General features: G+C 40.2%; 1 protein-coding gene and 1 long non-coding RNA gene across 2 annotated transcripts in view; one reads left to right on the top strand and one right to left on the bottom strand.

Moving 5' to 3' along the window:
* Positions 1–21109, top strand: part of LOC134312294 (ADAMTS-like protein 1) — a 239367-nt gene that overhangs the window by 22136 nt on the left and 196122 nt on the right. The gene's annotated exons all lie outside the window — the stretch shown is intronic.
* LOC134311527 (uncharacterized) lies at positions 14770–15719 on the bottom strand. Its single transcript, XR_010011444.1, has 2 exons — positions 15639–15719; positions 14770–14969 (listed from the first exon to the last, which is right to left on the bottom strand). It is a non-coding gene; the product is annotated as an uncharacterized LOC134311527 (long non-coding RNA).

The following is a 21109-nucleotide window of genomic DNA, read 5'->3' on the forward strand; positions in this document are numbered from 1 at the left end:
GCCGGTAAGCTTGTTATTTTTCTTAAAGAGTAATTACCTCAGGGAAAGGGTGGGAATTATATGTACTTACTCTGCCAATCTTCTGCCTTACTACCAGCCAAGGCCATTTTACTTTTGAAACTGGGAGCGTGCATTGCCACCTACGGAAGCTCCGAGTATAAATGGGCCCCTTTGTGCACGGAGCGTATGTGCGTGCAAGCATGAGAATTAAACAGAAAAAGAGAAAGTTTTGTTTTTATGCACCATGGATACAGAGGATATTATTACCTAATCACTGTTTTACTACTGAGCATCATATTAACAGTAGGTTGATTAGATATACCAGGGTCAAAAACAAGATAATACAGGAATGAGAAGATGGTGAGGGTCATGCTTATCACCTCTTTTCTGCATATAGAGAGGAAGCTATACAGATCCTTTGTTTTTATATATAACAAACATAATAATGCTAATCTTACAATATTAGACATAAAATGCCAAGAAGGTCTAGTGAAAAATGTTTTACTAATGACACAGTCACATCTGCATCTCACATCTGCATCTGAAGGATCAGCTACCAGTCTGTCCATGTTAAACAACTAGCGTGCATGGTTCAGTTGTAACATTTAGTGTTTAATCTAATAAAAGTCTGTACTATGTCATACAACCTCTAAGGTTTTTTTGACTCACATTAACTTCTGGTAATCGGTTTCAATAAGTACCACCCAGTAAGGGTTGCTGGATTTCAGTTGTGCCAAGTTGGACATAATGTAAGATGTCTGTGAAACTTCACTTGTGTTTTTATTACGCAACAAGCACTCTTAAAAATAAAGATATTATTTGGACCCACCCAAGGTGGTTCCAAATTGGAGTGATTCCATAGAAGAACCTTCTTTAAAACAGTGTTTTATTTGAACTTTATGCCCTTTAATGCTTCTTTTTAAAAATGTATATATATATACAGTGTATCACAAAAGTGAGTACACCCCTCACATTTCTGCAGATATTTAAGTATATCTTTTCATGGGACAACACTGACAAAATGACACTTTGACACAATGAAAAGTAGTCTGTGTGCAGCTTATATAACAGTGTAAATTTATTCTTCCCTCAAAATAACTCAATATACAGCCATTAATGTCTAAACCACCAGCAACAAAAGTGAGTACACCCCTTAGTGAAAGTTCCTGAAGTGTCAATATTTTGTGTGGCCACCATTATTTCCCAGAACTGCCTTAACTCTCCTGGGCATGGAGTTTACCAGAGCTTCACAGGTTGCCACTGGAATGCTTTTCCACTCCTCCATGACGACATCACGGAGCTGGCGGATATTCGAGACTTTGTGCTCCTCCACCTTCCGCTTGAGGATGCCCCAAAGATGTTCTATTGGGTTTAGGTCTGGAGACATGCTTGGCCAGTCCATCACCTTTACCCTCAGCCTCTTCAATAAAGCAGTGGTCGTCTTAGAGGTGTGTTTGGGGTCATTATCATGCTGGAACACTGCCCTGCGACCAAGTTTCCGGAGGGAGGGGATCATGCTCTGCTTCAGTATTTCACAGTACATATTGGAGTTCATGTGTCCCTCAATGAAATGTAACTCCCCAACACCTGCTGCACTCATGCAGCCCCAGACCATGGCATTCCCACCACCATGCTTGACTGTAGGCATGACACACTTATCTTTGTACTCCTCACCTGATTGCCGCCACACATGCTTGAGACCATCTGAACCAAACAAATTAATCTTGGTCTCATCAGACCATAGGACATGGTTCCAGTAATCCATGTCCTTTGTTGACATGTCTTCAGCAAACTGTTTGCGGGCTTTCTTGTGTAGAGACTTCAGAAGAGGCTTCCTTCTGGGGTGACAGCCATGCAGACCAATTTGATGTAGTGTGCGGCGTATGGTCTGAGCACTGACAGGCTGACCCCCCACCTTTTCAATCTCTGCAGCAATGCTGACAGCACTCCTGCGCCTATCTTTCAAAGACAGCAGTTGGATGTGACGCTGAGCACGTGCACTCAGCTTCTTTGGACGACCAACGCGAGGTCTGTTCTGAGTGGACCCTGCTCTTTTAAAACGCTGGATGATCTTGGCCACTGTGCTGCAGCTCAGTTTCAGGGTGTTGGCAATCTTCTTGTAGCCTTGGCCATCTTCATGTAGCGCAACAATTCGTCTTTTTAGATCCTCAGAGAGTTCTTTGCCATGAGGTGCCATGTTGGAACTTTCAGTGACCAGTATGAGAGAGTGTGAGAGCTGTACTACTAAATTGAACACACCTGCTCCCTATGCACACCTGAGACCTAGTAACACTAACAAATCACATGACATTTTGGAGGGAAAATGACAAGCAGTGCTCAATTTGGACATTTAGGGGTGTAGTCTCTTAGGGGTGTACTCACTTTTGTTGCCGGTGGTTTAGACATTAATGGCTGTATATTGAGTTATTTTGAGGGAAGAATAAATTTACACTGTTATATAAGCTGCACACAGACTACTTTTCATTGTGTCAAAGTGTCATTTTGTCAGTGTTGTCCCATGAAAAGATATACTTAAATATCTGCAGAAATGTGAAGGGTGTACTCACTTTTGTGATACACTGTATATATATATACATTTTATCAGCTCCACTTACCATATAGAAGCACTTTGTAGTTCTACAATTATTGACTGTAGCCCATCTGTGTCTCCACATACTGTTTTTAACCTGCTTTCACCCTGTTCTTCAATGGTCAGGAGCCCCAAAGGACCACCACCACAGAGCAGGTATTATTTAGGTGGTGGGTCATTCTCAGCACTGCAGTGACACTGACATGGTGGTGGTGTGTTAGTGTGTGTTGTGCTGGTATGAGTGGATTAGACACAGAAGCGCTGCTGGAGTTTTTAAATACTGTGTCCACTCACTGTCCACTCTATTAGACACTCCTCTACCTAGTTGGTCCACTTTGTAAATGTAAAGTCAGAGACGATCACACATCTATTGCTGCTGTTTGAGTTGGTCATTTTCTAGACCTTCATCAGTGGTCACAGGACGCTGACGCTGAATATTTTTGGTTGGTGGACTATTCTCAGTCCAGCAGTGACAGTGAGGTGTTTAAAAACTCCATCAGCACTGCTGTGTCTTATCCACTCATACCAGCACAACACACACTAACACACCACCATGTCAGTGTCACTGCAGTGCTGAGAATGATCCACCACCCAAATAATACCTGCTCTATGGTGGTCCTGTGGGGGTCCTGACCATTGAAGAACAGCATAAAAGGGGGCTAAAACAGTATGTAGAGAAACAGATGGACTACAGTCAGTAATTGTAGAACTACAAAGTGCTTCTATATGGTAAGTGGAGCTGATAAAATGGACAATATGTGTAGAAACAAGGAGGTGGTTTTAATGTTACGGGTGATCGGTGTATATACAGGTCCTTCTCAAAAAATTAGCATATTGTGATAAAGTTCATTATTTTCCATAATGTAATGATAAAAATTAAACTTTCATATATTTTAGATTCATTGCACACCAACTGAAATATTTCAGGTCTTTTATTGTTTTAATACTGATGATTTTGGCATACAGCTCATGAAAACCCAAAATTCCTATCTCAAAAAATTAGCATATTTCATCCGACCAATAAAAGAAAAGTGTTTTTAATACAAAAAAAGTAAACCTTCAAATAATTATGTTCAGTTATGCACTCAATACTTGTTCGGGAATCCTTTTGCAGAAATGACTGCTTCAATGCGGCGTGGCATGGAGGCAATCAGCCTGTGGCACTGCTGAGGTGTTATGGAGGCCCAGGATGCTTCGATAGCGGCCTTAAGCTCATCCAGAGTGTTGGGTCTTGTGTCTCTCAACTTTCTCTTCACAATATCCCACAGATTCTCTATGGGTTTCAGGTCAGGAGAGTTGGCAGGCCAATTGAGCACAGTAATACCATGGTCAGTAAACCATTCACCAGTGGTTTTGGCACTGTGAGCAGGTGCCAGGTCGTGCTGAAAAATGAAATCTTCATCTCCATAAAGCTTTTCAGCAGATGGAAGCATGAAGTGCTCCAAAATCTCCTGATAGCTAGCTGCATTGACCCTGCCCTTGATAAAACACAGTGGACCAACACCAGCAGCTGACATGGCACCCCAGACCATCACTGACTGTGGGTACTTGACACTGGACTTCAGGCATTTTGGCATTTCCTTCTCCCCAGTCTTCCTCCAGACTCTGGCACCTCATTTCCGAAAACAGTACTTTGGACCACTGAGCAACAGTCCAGTGCTGCTGTTTCTGGTTCAAAAGTGTCTTGACCTGGGGAATGCGGCACCTGTAGCCCATTTCCTGCACACGCCTGTGCACGGTGGCTCTGGATGTTTCTACTCCAGACTCAGTCCACTGCTTCCGCAGGTCCCCCAAGGTCTGGAATCGGCCCTTCTCCACAATCTTCCTCAGGGTCCGGTCACCTCTTCTCGTTGTGCAGCGTTTTCTGCCACACTTTTTCCTTCCCACAGACTTCCCACTGAGGTGCCTTGATACAGCACTCTGGGAACAGCCTATTCGTTCAGAAATTTCTTTCTGTGTCTTACCCTCTTGCTTGAGGGTGTCAATGATGGCCTTCTGGACAGCAGTCAGGTCGGCAGTCTTACCCATGATTGCAGTTTTGAGTAATGAACCAGGCTGGGAGTTTTTAAAAGCCTCAGGAATCTTTTGCAGGTGTTTAGAGTTAATTCGTTGATTCAGATGATTAGGTTAATAGCTCGTTTAGAGAACCTTTTCATGATATGCTAATTTTTTGAGATAGGAATTTTGGGTTTTCATGAGCTGTATGCCAAAATCATCAGTATTAAAACAATAAAAGACCTGAAATATTTCAGTTGGTGTGCAATGAATCTAAAATATATGAAAGTTTAATTTTTATCATTACATTATGGAAAATAATGAACTTTATCACAATATGCTAATTTTTTGAGAAGGACCTGTATTTGCTTTAATTTGCTCTCATTGTGTGTGCATTTAGGCAAGAGGCAGGAGTTTCTCCTTTATGTGGTACACTTTGCACAGTATGCATTTTCAGCACCTGCCTGGTACAAGGCTCTTCCCCTCTAAATGACCCAGCATTTCCTCTTTCCTGTTCATCTCACGCCTAAAGATTAACAGTGCATTCACTAGCCGTACACCTGCTAAAGGCATTACTTTTACAGGCTGTGAAATGCTGGTGTTCCTTTTACAGTTACTTGAAAGGCTTTTATATGGATTCGGTTTTAAGCAGATTGCACTAGCAGGAAGGTCTGATTGTTAAATGATATGCATATTGATTACACATTTGTCTTTTTCTACAGTGTTTCCTTCAATTTAGTTGTCATTTAAAGTTCATACAATACATGTGGTTGAAATGTGTGGCATTAATTGTTATGCTATGTAAGATACCCCCCCCCCCCCTTTTCCTTCCAATATAGTCATTTCCAATTTCTTAGCTGTGACTTACTCATTTGCTTGCACCATCCTTGTCCTGAACAAGGAGATCTGCAGATTATCACCCGCTCTTTCAGCACTTGAGCTGTTGCGACAGTTTCTTTAAGTCTTCCACAGAAAGTTGTATCATGTACAGACTCTTCTTCCCCTCGAGTAGGCTTCTTGATTAGCCAGCAGTTTGTAGAAGCACAGTTTGCGGCAGCATGCTGTCAACCTCCTTTCTTCAGGCACAGCCAATTGTGCCTGTTGCATGCCCAGCCAGGTCAATAGAACAGCTGAGATTGGAGCTTAAGATCTCAGGGGTAGTGTAAGAGACTGCTGCACCATCTGAGTTCACGCTCAGCAAGATACAGTGTGAAATAACATTAAATGACACTTGACACAATGAATAAAAATCTTCAATTTCAGTTTGGGCTTTTTACATACTCTTTATACAGATATATGTGAACACTTGTTATTAGAGTTTTAGCTATATTTCTAACATGTAAAACTGTTATACAAATTAAATAGTATTTATCTAACTGTCCGAAAACAGTTGACCTTAATTGTTTCAGTATGACAGGTATTCACATCAAACATCATTGCCAATCATGTTACACTCCACCATCTGCACCATCATGCCACCTTTTGAATTGTCCAGTTGATTCTGACAGCACTATTGGAAATATATTTGGTATAGACAGTAGTTCTGTTTTAGATGACCTGGTCAGACTGGTGTCAGAAACAGAACTGCAATGTCAAATACAGTACAATACAAACAATTAAATTCAAATGCAAGTAGTCTTGCTCCCAAGTATGCAATGAGAATGTAGTCATACATGATTTTGGAAGTCTGTTTGTTATGTGTATGCAGAGAGAGAGGACCCAAGATGCAGAGAATTCAAAAATAACAGATTTTATTTAACAAAAGGTACACAAGGTAAACCGAAACGAACAGAGAACAAAGGCCAATAAACCAAAAACAATCCGGGGATCCCGAATAAAGCCGAAATCGTCTTGGCTAACTGAAAAATAAACAGAGAAAACAAAAACACACAAAACGGAAAACGCGAGTCGCGAACCCTGGTCGCTCACTCGCGGGAGCCGCACCGACACAGCTCGCTACAGCGAGGCTTAGAGGAGGCGGGGACTCAGGCGTCTATGAAGGGGCGCCGAGCGTGAACGCGCTCGGGAAAAACCACCGAGACTTGGAAAAAGGGCGAAAACAAAAGACGGGCTAGCAGGGAGCCCGAACGGCACTGTCACCAGCGTAAGGCTGGGAAGCGGCCGGTAACAAGAGTAATAGAGAAAAATAGCGGAGCCCGGTATCGAACCTGGGTCGCTCCGGGGAGAGCGCGGCTCGCTAGGCGGGAGCCAATAACGCTACTGAATACCCCAGGGAGTAGATAGCGCTCAAAGCGCTGCTGGGCGAGTGCTGCGGCGCTAGCACTTAGCCGGCAGCTAACCGGCTGACAAAGAGAGGACGCTGGTTAAATGAACAGCAGCGCGAGGGCTGCACGACAGTCGCACCAGACTGAAAATGCTAGGTCTAGTTACCTCGGCCTTACGACCTACCCATCCTGCCACCATACGGCGCCAGGAGAACCACCTAAGCTATAAAAAGAAAGAGGCTGGTGCGAGGCAGCCATTAACCAGGTAAGAGAACAAACGGTGCGACGCCGGTAAGCGGGCGACGCCCACTTATATAGTGGACGCGCAGGTGCCGGTCATTCGCACTAATCAGCGGGCTTCTCTATTAGAAGCCACGCTGCTCTTTGTTCTGTAAGATCTGCGACGCTGAGAACAGGTGGTAAGTCCATCAGACGCCGCAGACCCCCTAACACTGTTGAGTGTGAAATGATGAGCAATGATTTTAATAGATATCAGATTAAAACACAATCTGCTTATGCCTAGTTCACACTACATGATTTTTGTCCTGATTTTCGCTCGCCGACTGGTCGGGGTTAGATTTGCCGGCTCGGGAGCAAGTCGGTGTTCGTTCGGCGATCGAAACTCGGCTCTCAATCGCTATATGTGAACTACTCAACAACTCGATCCGAGCGGCTCGCTGACCGAAGAGAGATTCCTAGCATGTCAAATATCTAGATCTGAGTTGCCCGACTGGCAATGAGTGCTATGTCGAACAGCCAATGAGAACGCAAGATACAGGGTGAGGGGAAACGCAGGGGAGACAGGGGCATAATATAGTTTATATCAGAATACATCAGCACACACACAAGTTTTATACAGTATTTCTGAACTTATCGTTCTCTACAAAACATAACATCAATGTTGCATTGTAAAAATATTTATTAACCTCCAACTTACTACAGAACAAAACAATCCCTGCTGTTCGCGTAGCCAAATCCACTCAGATTCATTTATTTTTTCTCCTTTATTTTACGCTGCACATCAGCACACAAACTTTGATCGCTCACTACTTGTTGCCGTGCATTTTTGAACGTGGTATCATTCAACCCCTTATCACTTCTCACGTTTGTTTTCGTGACAAGAGAAGCTCGCCTGCGATTCCAGTTGGTGATAGATCGTGTAGTGTAAAACCCCCTATCACCGATCAGTCGTGTAGTGTGAAATACACAACGACTTGAAAGACTCCTGATTACAAGAGATCCAGTGACTACACAAGTGTAACTGTACAGCGACCTGACGACTTGGAAAGTTGTGTAGTGTGAACTTGGCATTAGCTTTTTTAGCTGCCTTTAGCAATGCCTTTTTTCTTCTTAAAAACCTTTACTTTTGTGTCATGCTTTGCACTGCGAGGATGACAGCATGTTCAAATCCTGTGGTCTAAGAGGATTATCTCAGTAGGTGTACAGAGTTTAATATGCTATGTAATGGGATAGGCTTGCGTGTCTGTCGGTGACATATTAATGCGGTTTCCAGAGGGGGCATTTATGTTAAATGAGTGTTCATCTGTGCTTCTTTTGTCTCCCATATGATATCCAGTGGTTAGTAAAATCTTCAGGACCAGCTCTTTTAAATACATTCTAATCCCACTTGGCAAAACCAAGTAGTCACTGATATTCTGAAGGGCTGAATATTCATCCAGTCAAATATTATCACTTTTTTAAAGAAAGGAGAGCAAACTCCCTTTTTCACGGGGGGTTCAAATTGAGGTGAAGAAACATCAAACACAACACCTAACCACCTAAGCTTGCATTAAAAGCTAAATTAATGCACACAAGTGGAAATGATAAGAGTGCTAGAAATCCCTACAGTACAGTGATGATTCACTTTTTATTGCGTTTTCACTTTGTGATTGATCATGTATGATTCTCCCTGCTATTAATTTAATGCAGTCTTACTGCCTTTTTTATGTGTGATGGTTAAGTAGCCACTGTAACGTTTTGAATACTTGGCAGCTCAATAAACACCATAACATTGTCTGGTTAAAACTGGGGTGTGTGGGGATTTTTTTAGTTTTTAGTTTTCTTGTTTGAAAGAGAGGTTTCCAGAAAACTTTTAATGCGACAGGCATCACATTTTTGTGGACAGAACCTTAAGTTCATTCCCCCCAGTGTGTGTGTGTTGCATATTTTAAACACAAATCTTATTAATTCTTAACTAAAAATCATGTTTTAGTTAATCATTCTCATGTTTTTGTCAATTTTTTAACTTAATAGTAAAAACCCAATTGAGCTGTGGAGTTTGAACCTTATCTGTGCTGTCAACCTGGCATTAAATGTATGATGAATGGGCAGGGGCAGTGTCTGAATCTCCATACGTGATACAGCTCTTTGTGAGGAGGTTACAGTCTTAAATTGGACAAGACTACAAAAGTCGATTGGGGTAGATCATAGGTTATAATATAACTATAAAGTAAATAGTAATAAAACAATAATTAAAATGTTATTGAATTAATAATAAACTGAAAAAAAGAAATGTATTGTAATATGTGATTTGTAAAATAAGTACTGTATTATGTGATATTGCATCCCTTTATTAAATAATAAGAATAATAATATAGTTTTTTTAAGAACCTAAAGACTCTACGATTTTTAAAACGGATCACTGATTACAGACAAATGGGAAATCTGAAAACAGCATCACAGGCAGAAACATGACAGGACTTGGTAGAGGGCTAATTTAAGGTTAGGGACAATTACCAGGGATCTTCAAAAAGTTTCTGCACTTATATTTTGGTTGTAAACATTGAGGGTGGGAGGAGTAGTAATCGGTCGTGTCTGAGATACTGAGAGAGCTTATAGTCTGGATTTAGCACCACCTGATTTCATCATTTTTGAACTGCTCAAAGAAGCTTTAAGGGGAGGAAGATTTTCATGATGATGATGTGAAAGCAGTGGTACATCAGTGGCTACACGCTCAACCAAAAACATTTTTTGCTGATTGCCTTAAAATGTTGGTACAACGCTGGGAAAAATGAATCGGAAGGTGACTGTGTAGAAAAGTGATGTCAGGAAGGGTTTTTTATTTTTTTAAAAAGTGCAGAAACTTTTTGAAGAAATGTGGATTGAAATGTGCAAATATAGTTGGTCTGTTGGACATGTGTGGGGAAAAAGAGCTTTAGAGTGAGAGAACCAGCCTAGACAATGACTGGCGTGATTGCCATACCCATGTAGGTTGGATGGTGGGATAATGAATAATCCAGCAGAGGAAGATCTGAGAGTGTGAGTCGGCTTGTAGGGAAAAAATAGATTAGACAATTAAGAAGGAGCAAGGCTATGAAGAGCTTTGTAAGTGAGGAGAAGAATTTTGCATTGTATGGGATATTGTACAGAAGGCCAGTGGAGATGCAGGACGGGTGTAATGTGATGTAAGCAGGCGTGGGTGAGGAGGTGAGCAACAGAGTTCTGTATGATCCAAAGGTTATAAAAGTGAGAGGAGTACCAGTGAGTAGGGAGTTATAATAGTCCACCCGGCTAGAAATAAATGCATTAATAAGAGTTTCTGTGGCACACTGAGAGAGAGAGAGAGAGAGAGAGAGAGAGAGAGAGAGAGAGAGAGGGTTGAATTTTTTTAGTGTTACGGAGGTGGAAAAAAGAGGTTTTAACTTGTTAAAGTTGATAATAGCACTGAATAAAAGACCTGAGTCAAAAAGGACACCCAGATCTCATACCAGAGGGAAGGAGACACAGTAACATTGTCAATAGAGAGATAGGGAGAGTTTTGACTAGGGTTGATTTGGAACCTATAAAAATGAGTTGTTTTATCACTACTTAACATGAGGAAGTTTGTTAAGGATTTAATTTATGTTAAGCAGTTTGCTAGGTAAATGAGAAGTGGGTTTTTAATTGCGATCTTGCTAGGAAGTTGGAGTCAGAGTACAGAGTTAGCCATGATATGAAGCCACTGAAGCAGAAATGGTTAAAAGCCATACTCAAGAGTATTGTATTGTACTTCAGTTGCCACAACCAAAGGAGTCGCAAGAGTTCTGGGGATCCAGAATATACCCTCCTGATTGCATTCAAGGAGGGTATATTGCTTTGCAGTCCTAGCAGACCCCATTGTTTTACCCATGCTTTCTGCACAGGCACCTCTATCTGCTAACCAGGGTCCTTACACAACGTTTGAAGACCCCACCCATTTAGTCTGATCATCCTACCCTGCAGACACGTAGCCAATTATTGTCTGCTGCAGGCACTGCAAATTGTGCCCATTAGATGGTGCCCAGCCGACCGGTGACAGTGCCGAGATTTGAACCGAGGTGTTGAAAATCTCTGCACTGGTGTGCTAGCAAAATATCCCACTGTGTCACCTGGGTGCCTGCATACTTATTTTTTTACCACTAGTCTGTAGAAGCTAGCTGTTCATTGTTGCCACTTATTGGTGCCATACTACCATAATTCATCTGATAAATGTGATTTGCGCATTTATGTTGGAGGTAAAGGTATCGGTGTTCAAAAATCAATGTTCAAAACTAATACATAATTTATATTTTATTAATATTTTTTATATTTACATCATGTTGATCACAGGTGGACATGTGTACAAGTGATTTTCTGCCTGCATCTGGTAGTTTAAATAAAATGTCTGTCCCTACACGAATTTCATTAAATAAACACCAGCCATCCAAAAGAAGCTAGCCATATGAAAAGCATGTTTTTAAGTTTAAGGAGGTTTTAGTGGCACGTTTTGGGTCTAACCAAAAATGTTAAGCAATTATATAAATACATAAACAGGAAAAGATGCTGGTCATGCTAGAATAAATACACATAAAATATCTTAGCTTATTTGCTTATATTTTCACTGTGGTTTACTAATGTATTTTAAACACTGATGCTTAAGTTAACATCACTTTGCAAAGGTTTTGCACTAGCTTGAAGTGGTACTGGGAAGCAGATGACAGATAATGGTGCCCATTGAATTCACCCAGTGACTCGTGGTTTGGCAAGTGGCACAGAGTTCCGAAAGAAAATAAGCTGTAAGGTCTATAAAATGCTAAGTACCCCTGTATAAGCCATGAAACCCAAGCATAAATACCACTGATACACTGATGCAGAGGAGTGCATGAATTGCTACATAGCACACCTGTTTAAAATCTCATTAGTAATGCTGTGCTCTTCATGCAGCTTCACAATTTCACCAACAACTGGTTTTATTTACCTTCTGTCCCAGATGTCCGGGACCCATAATGCCCATTCTATCAGCCAAAGCAGCTGTAAATGACAACTGATATTTTCCCAAGAAACACATCTGGAAAGTGTATTTCCTTGGCACCTCAAGAATCTGCACAATTTACTGTGACCTTCAAGGTCACATAAGTTAGAGCTCTTTGACCCAGTAACCATGTGCACTGACCTTTAACAAAGGAGCTACTGGTGTTTTGGATTTTAAAGTCCCATGACCTCTAAAACATCCATGACATCATGGTTTGAACATGTTTAATCTGGTTGTATGTATGGAACAGTACATGTTTTGGTTTATTAGCTTAAGAGTGCTATAACTTTAAGCTAATTAGCTCTAATATTTACTTTTACAGCGTTTACAGCAGTGCTGTCTTAGTAAACATTTCAATTCTCTTGTACAAGTACACAACAACGCAGCACACAAAAAGGATGTGACTACATTTTTGACTTTTTTGGCTGCTTTTAAAGAAAATTACAATTGTGACTAAGGACAGTCCAACCTGGCAGTGGTAGGACTTAAACCAGCATCCTTTTAATTACTAGTCCAGTACCTTACCTGCTGGGCTAACACTGAACTAGCAGGCTACACTCTTACATTACTTACATAAATCTGTGGTTGAAGGGTTAAAGTTTGACATGTTTGGTTACTATTAACTATTATTATCTGGTCTATTAGATGTTGGCCAGATATTTTGTGAAGTATGACTACATGTAAATAAATATAATAAGGCAATTGGACACATTTTTCCCTTTCATATGCAAGTAAGGCTAATCACTCGTGAGAAAGTCTGTTTTCTTTGTGCTAATGATTTGAAATTACAGTCTTGATTATTATAGTACAGTATACTTTGACATAATAATTTGCTTGAAGTATTATGATGGCAATGATGATGCCTGCCTGCTATATATCAATAGCAAGAGTATATGGAATATCATTTGATTTTTATCCATAAAAATTCTTGGTATAGACTGGTATGTTTTGAAAAATGTAAATCCATAGTAACTTTAAAAGTTATTTGAATTAACTAGTTAAAATTAGCACGTCAATCTGTGATTTGAAGACTGGTGTGAGTTATTTGTAAGCTGTTAAGCATAGCTTCTGACTGATTGAATTCATGAAATTAAGGATAGTTTTGGTTGCTAATACTGTGTAGAATCTCAACAAAGGAGCTGCTAAGGTTTCCTTCCTAAAGTGTGCTTCCTATTTTGTACGCTTAAACGTAGCTTTATTGGCATGACAAAATATGGGCATTTGTTTTGCCAAAGCTTAGTTACATATTTAGGAAATATAATTTAAAAGTAAAATAAAAATGAAATCAACAATAAAAATAATAGTAATAGAAAATATACAATATATAAAAATTACACATATACATATAACAATTTAAGAAATAAAAATTAACTAAATTGACATGAACTAAATTTAAGCAATAATAAGAACAAAAATGTGTGTTTGTGTGTGTGTATGAGAGGCCGTGTAGGCCATAATTCTGAGTTGAATTCTCTCACACACACCATCATACTCTCTCACACACTATCATACTCTCACACAAACCATCATACTCTCTCACACACACCATCATACTCTCTCACACACACCATCATACTCTCTCGCACACCATCAAGGTGTTCAAAGGAGGACAGGAAGGAGGAGGAAGGAGGACAGGAAGTCAGATTACCTGATTGGCTTACAGCTGTAAGTACAGAGCCTGTACATAAATTGGTCTACAAAAAAACATTTAAATCTGGCAGCAGACCTTTTAACAATGACTTTACACTTTTGTTGAGCTTTGTTGAGCTAGCCATGATATTTCTACTTTCTACCTTTTTTTTACAAGGTCACTTTGGTTTGTGGATATAAATGGTAATGAGAAGGACATGTTTTACTATTTTTGTCTATCACAATGAGATGCATTGAAAGGAAAACTGACAGCATGGGACATACCAGCATGATTCTGGAAATATTATTTTGTGAGCTTAATGGATAAACACTGACAACTTTTTACTTTCTTTTAATTAGCCAGCAGTTAGAATGAGGTGACAGTCAATGAAGTTTGGGTGCACTGGAGGCACTTTATGCATGTTTTTGTTCCCTAAAAAATTCATATGAAAACTCAAGATCAGTAGAAATTAGACATAGGGATATATTTACTCCAAGAGTACCTCCAACAATCAGAACTGGTCATCCTGGTTGCCATCAGTACAATATACTACATAAACAAATTACCTTCGGTTTGTCTCTTGAAATTCGTTGCTAAAGAATAGCTGTATGCTTTGGAATCATCAGGAGGAAATTATACAGGCACAGACAGCAACTTCAAATTGGTTAACTGACGTATACAGCAATGTCTGATGCGGCTTTGGCTGACATTGTTAATAAGATTCTTCAAACCACCCCAAATGCAGATGAAAGGTACGTGCTAGGAGGACTACAGTCTTGCAACATCAGAAAACAGCGCTGGCATGCGCTGCAAGTGCTTGACCCAAATGGACATGCCTTCAGTCACGGGCGTGCAACTGGCCAAAGAATTTACAATGCTCAAATTCCCAATTAGTTATGGTTATTAGAGTTATTTGTGATAGTAATTAAAACTTCATAAAGTATTTCTGATAAATGAAACAATGCAGTAATGTAAAAAAATGAGGACACCCCATATAATATTTAGATATTTATTATCAAGTTATGGACAGGTCAGGAAATCACTATTAGACTGGTTAACAAAGATCTTGTCCCAAGCAAACAAATGTTTCTTATTTATTGTTGCATGCAGAAACCAAATATTTCAGAACAGTCTCAACAGCAAATAATCTGTCACTCAGGTGGATTAAGGTATCCTTAGCCCTTGTAGTCATACAATGACTGGTGTGGTACTTCTGTGGTCACTAGATGCTGTTGTCGTGTCAACCTCCACACCACTGTCCTCTAAATCTGTGGTGACAAACTAAAAACAAACAAAACAAACACACACACAATGCATTTAGAAAATGTTGGGGGTTAGCCTATTGCCAAACCATGAAATGTAAATGCTACAAATTACTTATTATTATTATTATTATTATTTATTTATTTATTTATTTTTTTTATTTTTTTTACCCCCTTTTTCTCCCCTTTTTAGCGCATCCAATTGTTCAATTAGCATCGTGCTTCCTCTCTGTCTATGCCGAACCCTGCCCTGACGGAGGTGATTGAAGCTAACCCGTATCCCCTCCGAAACACGAGCAGCAGCCAGATGCATCTTTGCCACCCACACATTGACGAGTTTGGCGCCACCTAGCGTTGCATGCGGAGAGACACACCCTAAGGGCACCCTCTCCCATCTCTGTGTAAGCGCCTCCAATCAGCCGGCAGAGAACGCAATCGCATTCTGACAGAGAGAGACCCACATCCGGTTCTTTGTCCCACCCCCCGCATGAGCAACCGGCCAATCGTTGCTCATATAGCCACTCAGCTTCGAACCGGTAAAGCAAGGCTGGATTCGATACGACGCTTCTCAGAATCCAGCCCTGGTTGCAGCGCGTTTCTTTTTACCGCTGCGCCACCTGAGCGGCTTACTTATTATTATTAATATGCAATATAAACATACTGCTTACATTATTTTTAAATAACTTACCGTAAATGTGTAATGGTCTACTGTACACTGCCTTTGATGTAAATGTATTGTGAATCATGAAGCCATTTAGTTTCTGGCCCTTGTGCAACTTTGGTGAAACCAGTTTGTTTCCACATGCCATCAAAAGTTCAATACTGAAAACACAAAAAATTAATTTAGTTTCAAAACCAGTCTATAGCAATTCACCCAATACAATCAAATATTTAGAGAACAGTTACTCAAAAGAGCTTGGTCTCAATCTATAATGAATTACATAACGTTTCTGTAATAAAATAAATATAACAAACTTTAATAGTACAAGTGACTAAGTTAGAATGACCACTGAGACAGATTTTGAAATGTTAGACTGTAAGTCTGTAGCTTTCCATGTGCAGCAGCTTGTTTATGATTGTGTATATAAAATGAATCTATATTTTATTTTACTTATCAAGATAACCTACATAGGGAAGAGTCCAAAAGTTCCATGTAATTCGACTTAAAAAACCACTCTAATGTAGTGACACATTAATGTGGAGCAACTATAGCCATTAAAACGATAAAGTAAATGTATTTATTGTTCTTTAAGAAAGCTTCCAAGACAGAGTTTCTTATAAATGTGCTTTATGAGAACTCACTTACTTAGTTTGGCATTACTAAAACGTTTAAAAAGTGTAATTTGCAGACGGTCCCTTACAAAGATGAATATTCATTAAATATCCCAATCTAAACCCGAATCTATCAGAAGCTAAATGAAGAGTTGAATGATATGTAGTGAACTCACCTGTCCCCTGACTCTGAAGCCTCTGCTCTCTGTGGTTGAGGCTGATATGGAGCTCGCATCACCTGGCTGATGATTCGGATATAAAGCTTCACCGCATTTCTTCCTCCGCGGCCGCGTTTAGACTCCTGTCGGGCTGTCCACATTAAACCCACATTTCTGACATGGATGTGGCAGCGGTGGAAAAGTTTAAAATGTTGTTAACAGGCCGATGCTCCATTGATCCTCTCTCGGTCCACTATCCTCTCCTATCAGTATAATGAGGAAGGCGGGACATGTCTGTGAAATCCCGCGTCTTCTATTAACCAATCAGGTACTGAGAATTTAATATTACTTCCGTTTCAATCAAACTCGTTTCCGTTTCAATCAAACTCTCTCACACATACAACTATTCTTATTCACATTCACTATCATTCTGTCTTGTATTCACTATCATTCTGTTCCATAAACATGATTATTTGCATTCACATACACTATTTATTATGCTTACCAATGCTATTATTCAGTTTTACATATAATAATATTCTCTTACACATACAGTAGATTTTGTTTTACATACAGTGTTAACGTCCCTTACACAGGCTACCAAACTTACATACATATACTACTATTCTCTGTTACACAGATTATCATGAAAGCACATAATGCATGTTTAAGTAGCTATAGTTATCTGTGCAAGAGAGAATAGTGCTGTGTGTATGAGAGTATGATAGTAAATAAAAGAAAGTGTGATTAGTTGTAAGAGGGTATAGTAGTATATGTGAAAGAGTATAGTAATCCATGTATGAGAGTATGATAGTGTGTAAGAGTGAGTATGACAGTGTGTGTGAGAGAGTATGATAGTGTGTGTGAGAGAGTATGATAGTGTGTGTGAGAGTATGATGGTGTGTGAGAGAGTATGATAGTGTGTGTGAGAGAGTATGATAGTGTGTGTGAGAGTATGATGGTGTGTGAGAGAGTATGATGGTGTGTGTGTGAGAGAGTATGATGGTGTGTGTGAGAGAGTATGATGGTGTGTGTGAGAGAGTATGATAGTGTGTGAGAGAGTATGATGGTGTGTGTGAGAGAGTATGATGGTGTGGGTGTGTGTGAGAGAGTATGATGGTGTGGGTGTGTGTGAGAGAGTATGATGGTGTGTGTGAGAGAGTATGATAGTGTGTGTGAGAGAGTATGATGGTGTGTGTGTGAGAGAGTATGATAGTGTGTGAGAGAGTATGATGGTGTGTGTGAGAGAGTAGGATGGCGTGTGTGAGAGAGTATGATAGTGTGTGTGAGAGAATTCATCTCAGAATTATGGCCTACACGCCACGGCCTCTCATATGTGTGTGTGTATGTGAGAGAGAGACGTGGTCACCCACTGTCCCTCACCTGGTGGCAGGTGTGTGTGCTGCTAGTGTGCAGCTCTCTCTGTGCTCCCCCAGGAGGTAGGGGTCTGGGAGGGAGTTAAAGTCGTGGATGATGTTGTTAATTTTGGGGAAGAATTGGGCCCGAATGTGGTGGTACTTGGTACATTGGGTGAGGAAATGCAACTCCGTCTCTTCTGTACTGAGAGTGCAGTGCAGGCACAGCCTCTATCTCTCCCTCTATAATTGAAAAAGCAAAGCTGTATTGTTGCTTAATGAGAAATCAAAATTTTACAATTTTAACCAAGTTGTATTTATACTTCAAGATGTTTGTCGTGAATGTCATTAAAATTAGTGCTCAAACATGCCTTATTTTTTACCTTGCTGTGCCCCCTTTGCAATAGCTCCCCACTTGGGAACCACTGTATTAGCCTATGAAGGTCAGTAACCTCATATCCTCACCTCACAATCCTGAGCATGTCAATGAGCAATGTTTTTTTTTTTTTTCATTTTCCTCTTACCCAATCTATTCGTATCCAATTACCTGATTGCATTACACTTCCTCTCTACTTATGTTGATCTTCACTCCGACTAAGGAGAGCCGTGACTAACACACGCCCCCCCGACACGTGTGCTGTAGCCGACTGCATCTTTTCACCTGCACAAAGCTAGTTCATATGTGGATCAGCTTTGTGTACGGAGAGACACATCCTGATCCCCATTATCCCTTGTCTCGGTGCAAGCGATATCAATCAACCAGCAGTGGTAATTGCATCAGTTATGAGGTACTTTTCGGCACCCCCAATGAACAGCAGCCAATGCCGGATGGCAGAGTTGAGTTTCGAACCGACAAAAAAAAACGTTTCTTGTCTTTGTTTATTAAAAACGTACGTGAGAGACACTAAGTTAGAAGAGACGTTGCAGTGCTAAATATTAACTGGGCCATTCACGTGGATTTAAAAAAGTCTGGTGTGCGAAGCTTGACTCCCTATACGTATCATTGCTTCATCCATATTTTCATGGCATGGACCATGGCAAAGCTGTAAAGATATTAATTGGCCACTTTTTACCATGTAAATATGAATGGCTTGTAATGATGGTAGAGGTACTTTGTGACAGAGATGGATATAACCTTGATTCAGCTGTGTAAACAGAACAAAATCACGCAGTACACTCAGAACTCTGTACTCTCAGTACACATGCCGTGGACAGCTAAATTAATCTATTTACCTTTAAACCAGTTTCAGATGTTCACATCTGTATCTCGAGCCCTGACCACCGAGCATGGCATGCATACAGAGCTTCTATTGAAGTCTTCTCACTTTTTTCTTCATCATTTTTAATGACAAGTCCAAGAATTAGAGCAAAGACATTTTGCTGCCGAAGTCACGAAAGTCAACTTGCCGGCCAATTGGCGGTCCATTTTTTGTAAGCCAAGACTGCAGGCAAACAAGTTCCCTCAGTGTTTATCATGGCCGCTATACACAGGAGCTGGTTTGTTACAGCAGCAACTTTATTTTCAAAGGTACATCAAGGATAAAAAGAAACAACAAGCAAAGTGTTGTGCTTGATGCCAGTTGTAATAAGAGATTAATAAAACATATCAGTTTCATTTAGTAAAAATACTGGACGTCATTACTTGATTTGCTACAAGCTGCTAAGCCATTATGCAGGTAAGCATGTAGACTGGGTTCTGTTACTGTGCTCAGTCAGTTGAGAATGTTGAGAAGATATACATGGCAGATTAATAAAGTGATCTGATTTTAATTCATGGGAGTTTGACAGGCTTTAGAGACCTCTCTGATTTTAGACAGCAGATGACATGTTAATGGTATGTTGGGCTGGTGAATATCTCAACACCCTCTCCCCCTACACTCCTTTCTGTTAGTGTACTGCATTGTGTCTTGTATGCTTAAAACAAGAGCTGGCCCAAACAACAAGCAATAAAATGAGAACCTTGGGTGTATTTTCCATCAACATAATGGTCACCGTGACACAAAACGATTCAGCCCAATGACATGCCCAGTTAACAGTGTTAAACCAGTGTACTGAAAATATTTTAAATGACAAAATATTTTGAAAGTATTTTAAAAATGATTAAAAGAAAGTATGTAGACACTTTCTGTGTGCTGCAATATTTTGTGAATTTGATATTGAATGGATGTAATTGGTGCTTCTCAATGGCAGGGAGAGGGAGGATCAAAAGGATTAACCCACTTGAATAAAACCCTCTCAAGTGCACACTCTAACTAAGATTGGGGTGACAGTTTACCTTTCAACATGCCAGTGGCCTGAAGCATACAGCCACAACAACACTAAATGTACTTGGCCCAGCCAAAGCCCAGACTTAAAATGCATTGAACATGTGTGGAGAAACCTCAAGATGGCAGTTCATAGATGCTTGTCATCGAGTCTGACAGAGCTTGAGAGAAACTGCCATGAAGAATGCAATAAAATGCACAAATATAGGTGGAAGGTTTGTAGCAAAATATCTAAAAAGACCTAAAGCTGTAATTGCATCCAAAGGAGTTTTACACAGTATTAAATAAAGGGTCAAAATAAACTACTCCCTTTTTTTTCTCAACTAAGCATTGCCAATAAGTCTTCCGCTGCTGGGGATCCTGATTTGCGTTCGAGAAGGGTATATTTGCCTGCTCCACTGCCAACACCTGCATAGCTCCTTAACCTCTTCTTTTTCGAACATGAGGCTTATCCACTTCTGCACAGGCACCTTGGTCTGCTAACCAACGTCCTTGCACAGGGTTTAAAGACCCCACCCACTATGTCCGGTCTTTTCTCACTCAGCAGACTCGGTGGCCAATTTTGTCTGCTGCAGGCACTGCCAATTGTGCCCGCTAGATCAAATTACTTTCGAAATGTACTGTATCTTGTGTTGAAAACATATTTTCATTTTGTATTCTGAATTCCTGTATTCCATTATTGCCCGACCCTGATGTGTTCCGTTTTATTGGAGTATATTTTGTGTGTTTTGGATTTAAAGTGCCTTGCTTATTTTAGCTACCATAAATGGACACTAATTTAAAGCTGCTGGAAGCAAATTTGTCAGTTACTGTTAACATATTTTCATAACCACAAAAGGGGATCACAAACTGTGTGCGGACCAACAGCAGTTCAATCCCACACAGCAACACTCACGATGATGAATGCAAGCTTTTTAGGGAAACTGCTGAAAAGAGGGGATTTTCTGGATGATTTAGTCTAAACAAAAACAGGAGCTTTCAACGGGGTGCTTTTAAAACATATTCTCTTCAGAAGAAATACTTTTGTGTTGATGTATTGTTCCTAGAGCCTTCAAGGACAGTAAATAATTAGGGAAAGTAATTGTTCATCCACATAGATCCATCTCTGGA

Source organism: Trichomycterus rosablanca, chromosome 4 (genome assembly GCF_030014385.1).
Source record: "Trichomycterus rosablanca isolate fTriRos1 chromosome 4, fTriRos1.hap1, whole genome shotgun sequence".
NCBI lineage: Eukaryota > Metazoa > Chordata > Actinopteri > Siluriformes > Trichomycteridae > Trichomycterus > Trichomycterus rosablanca.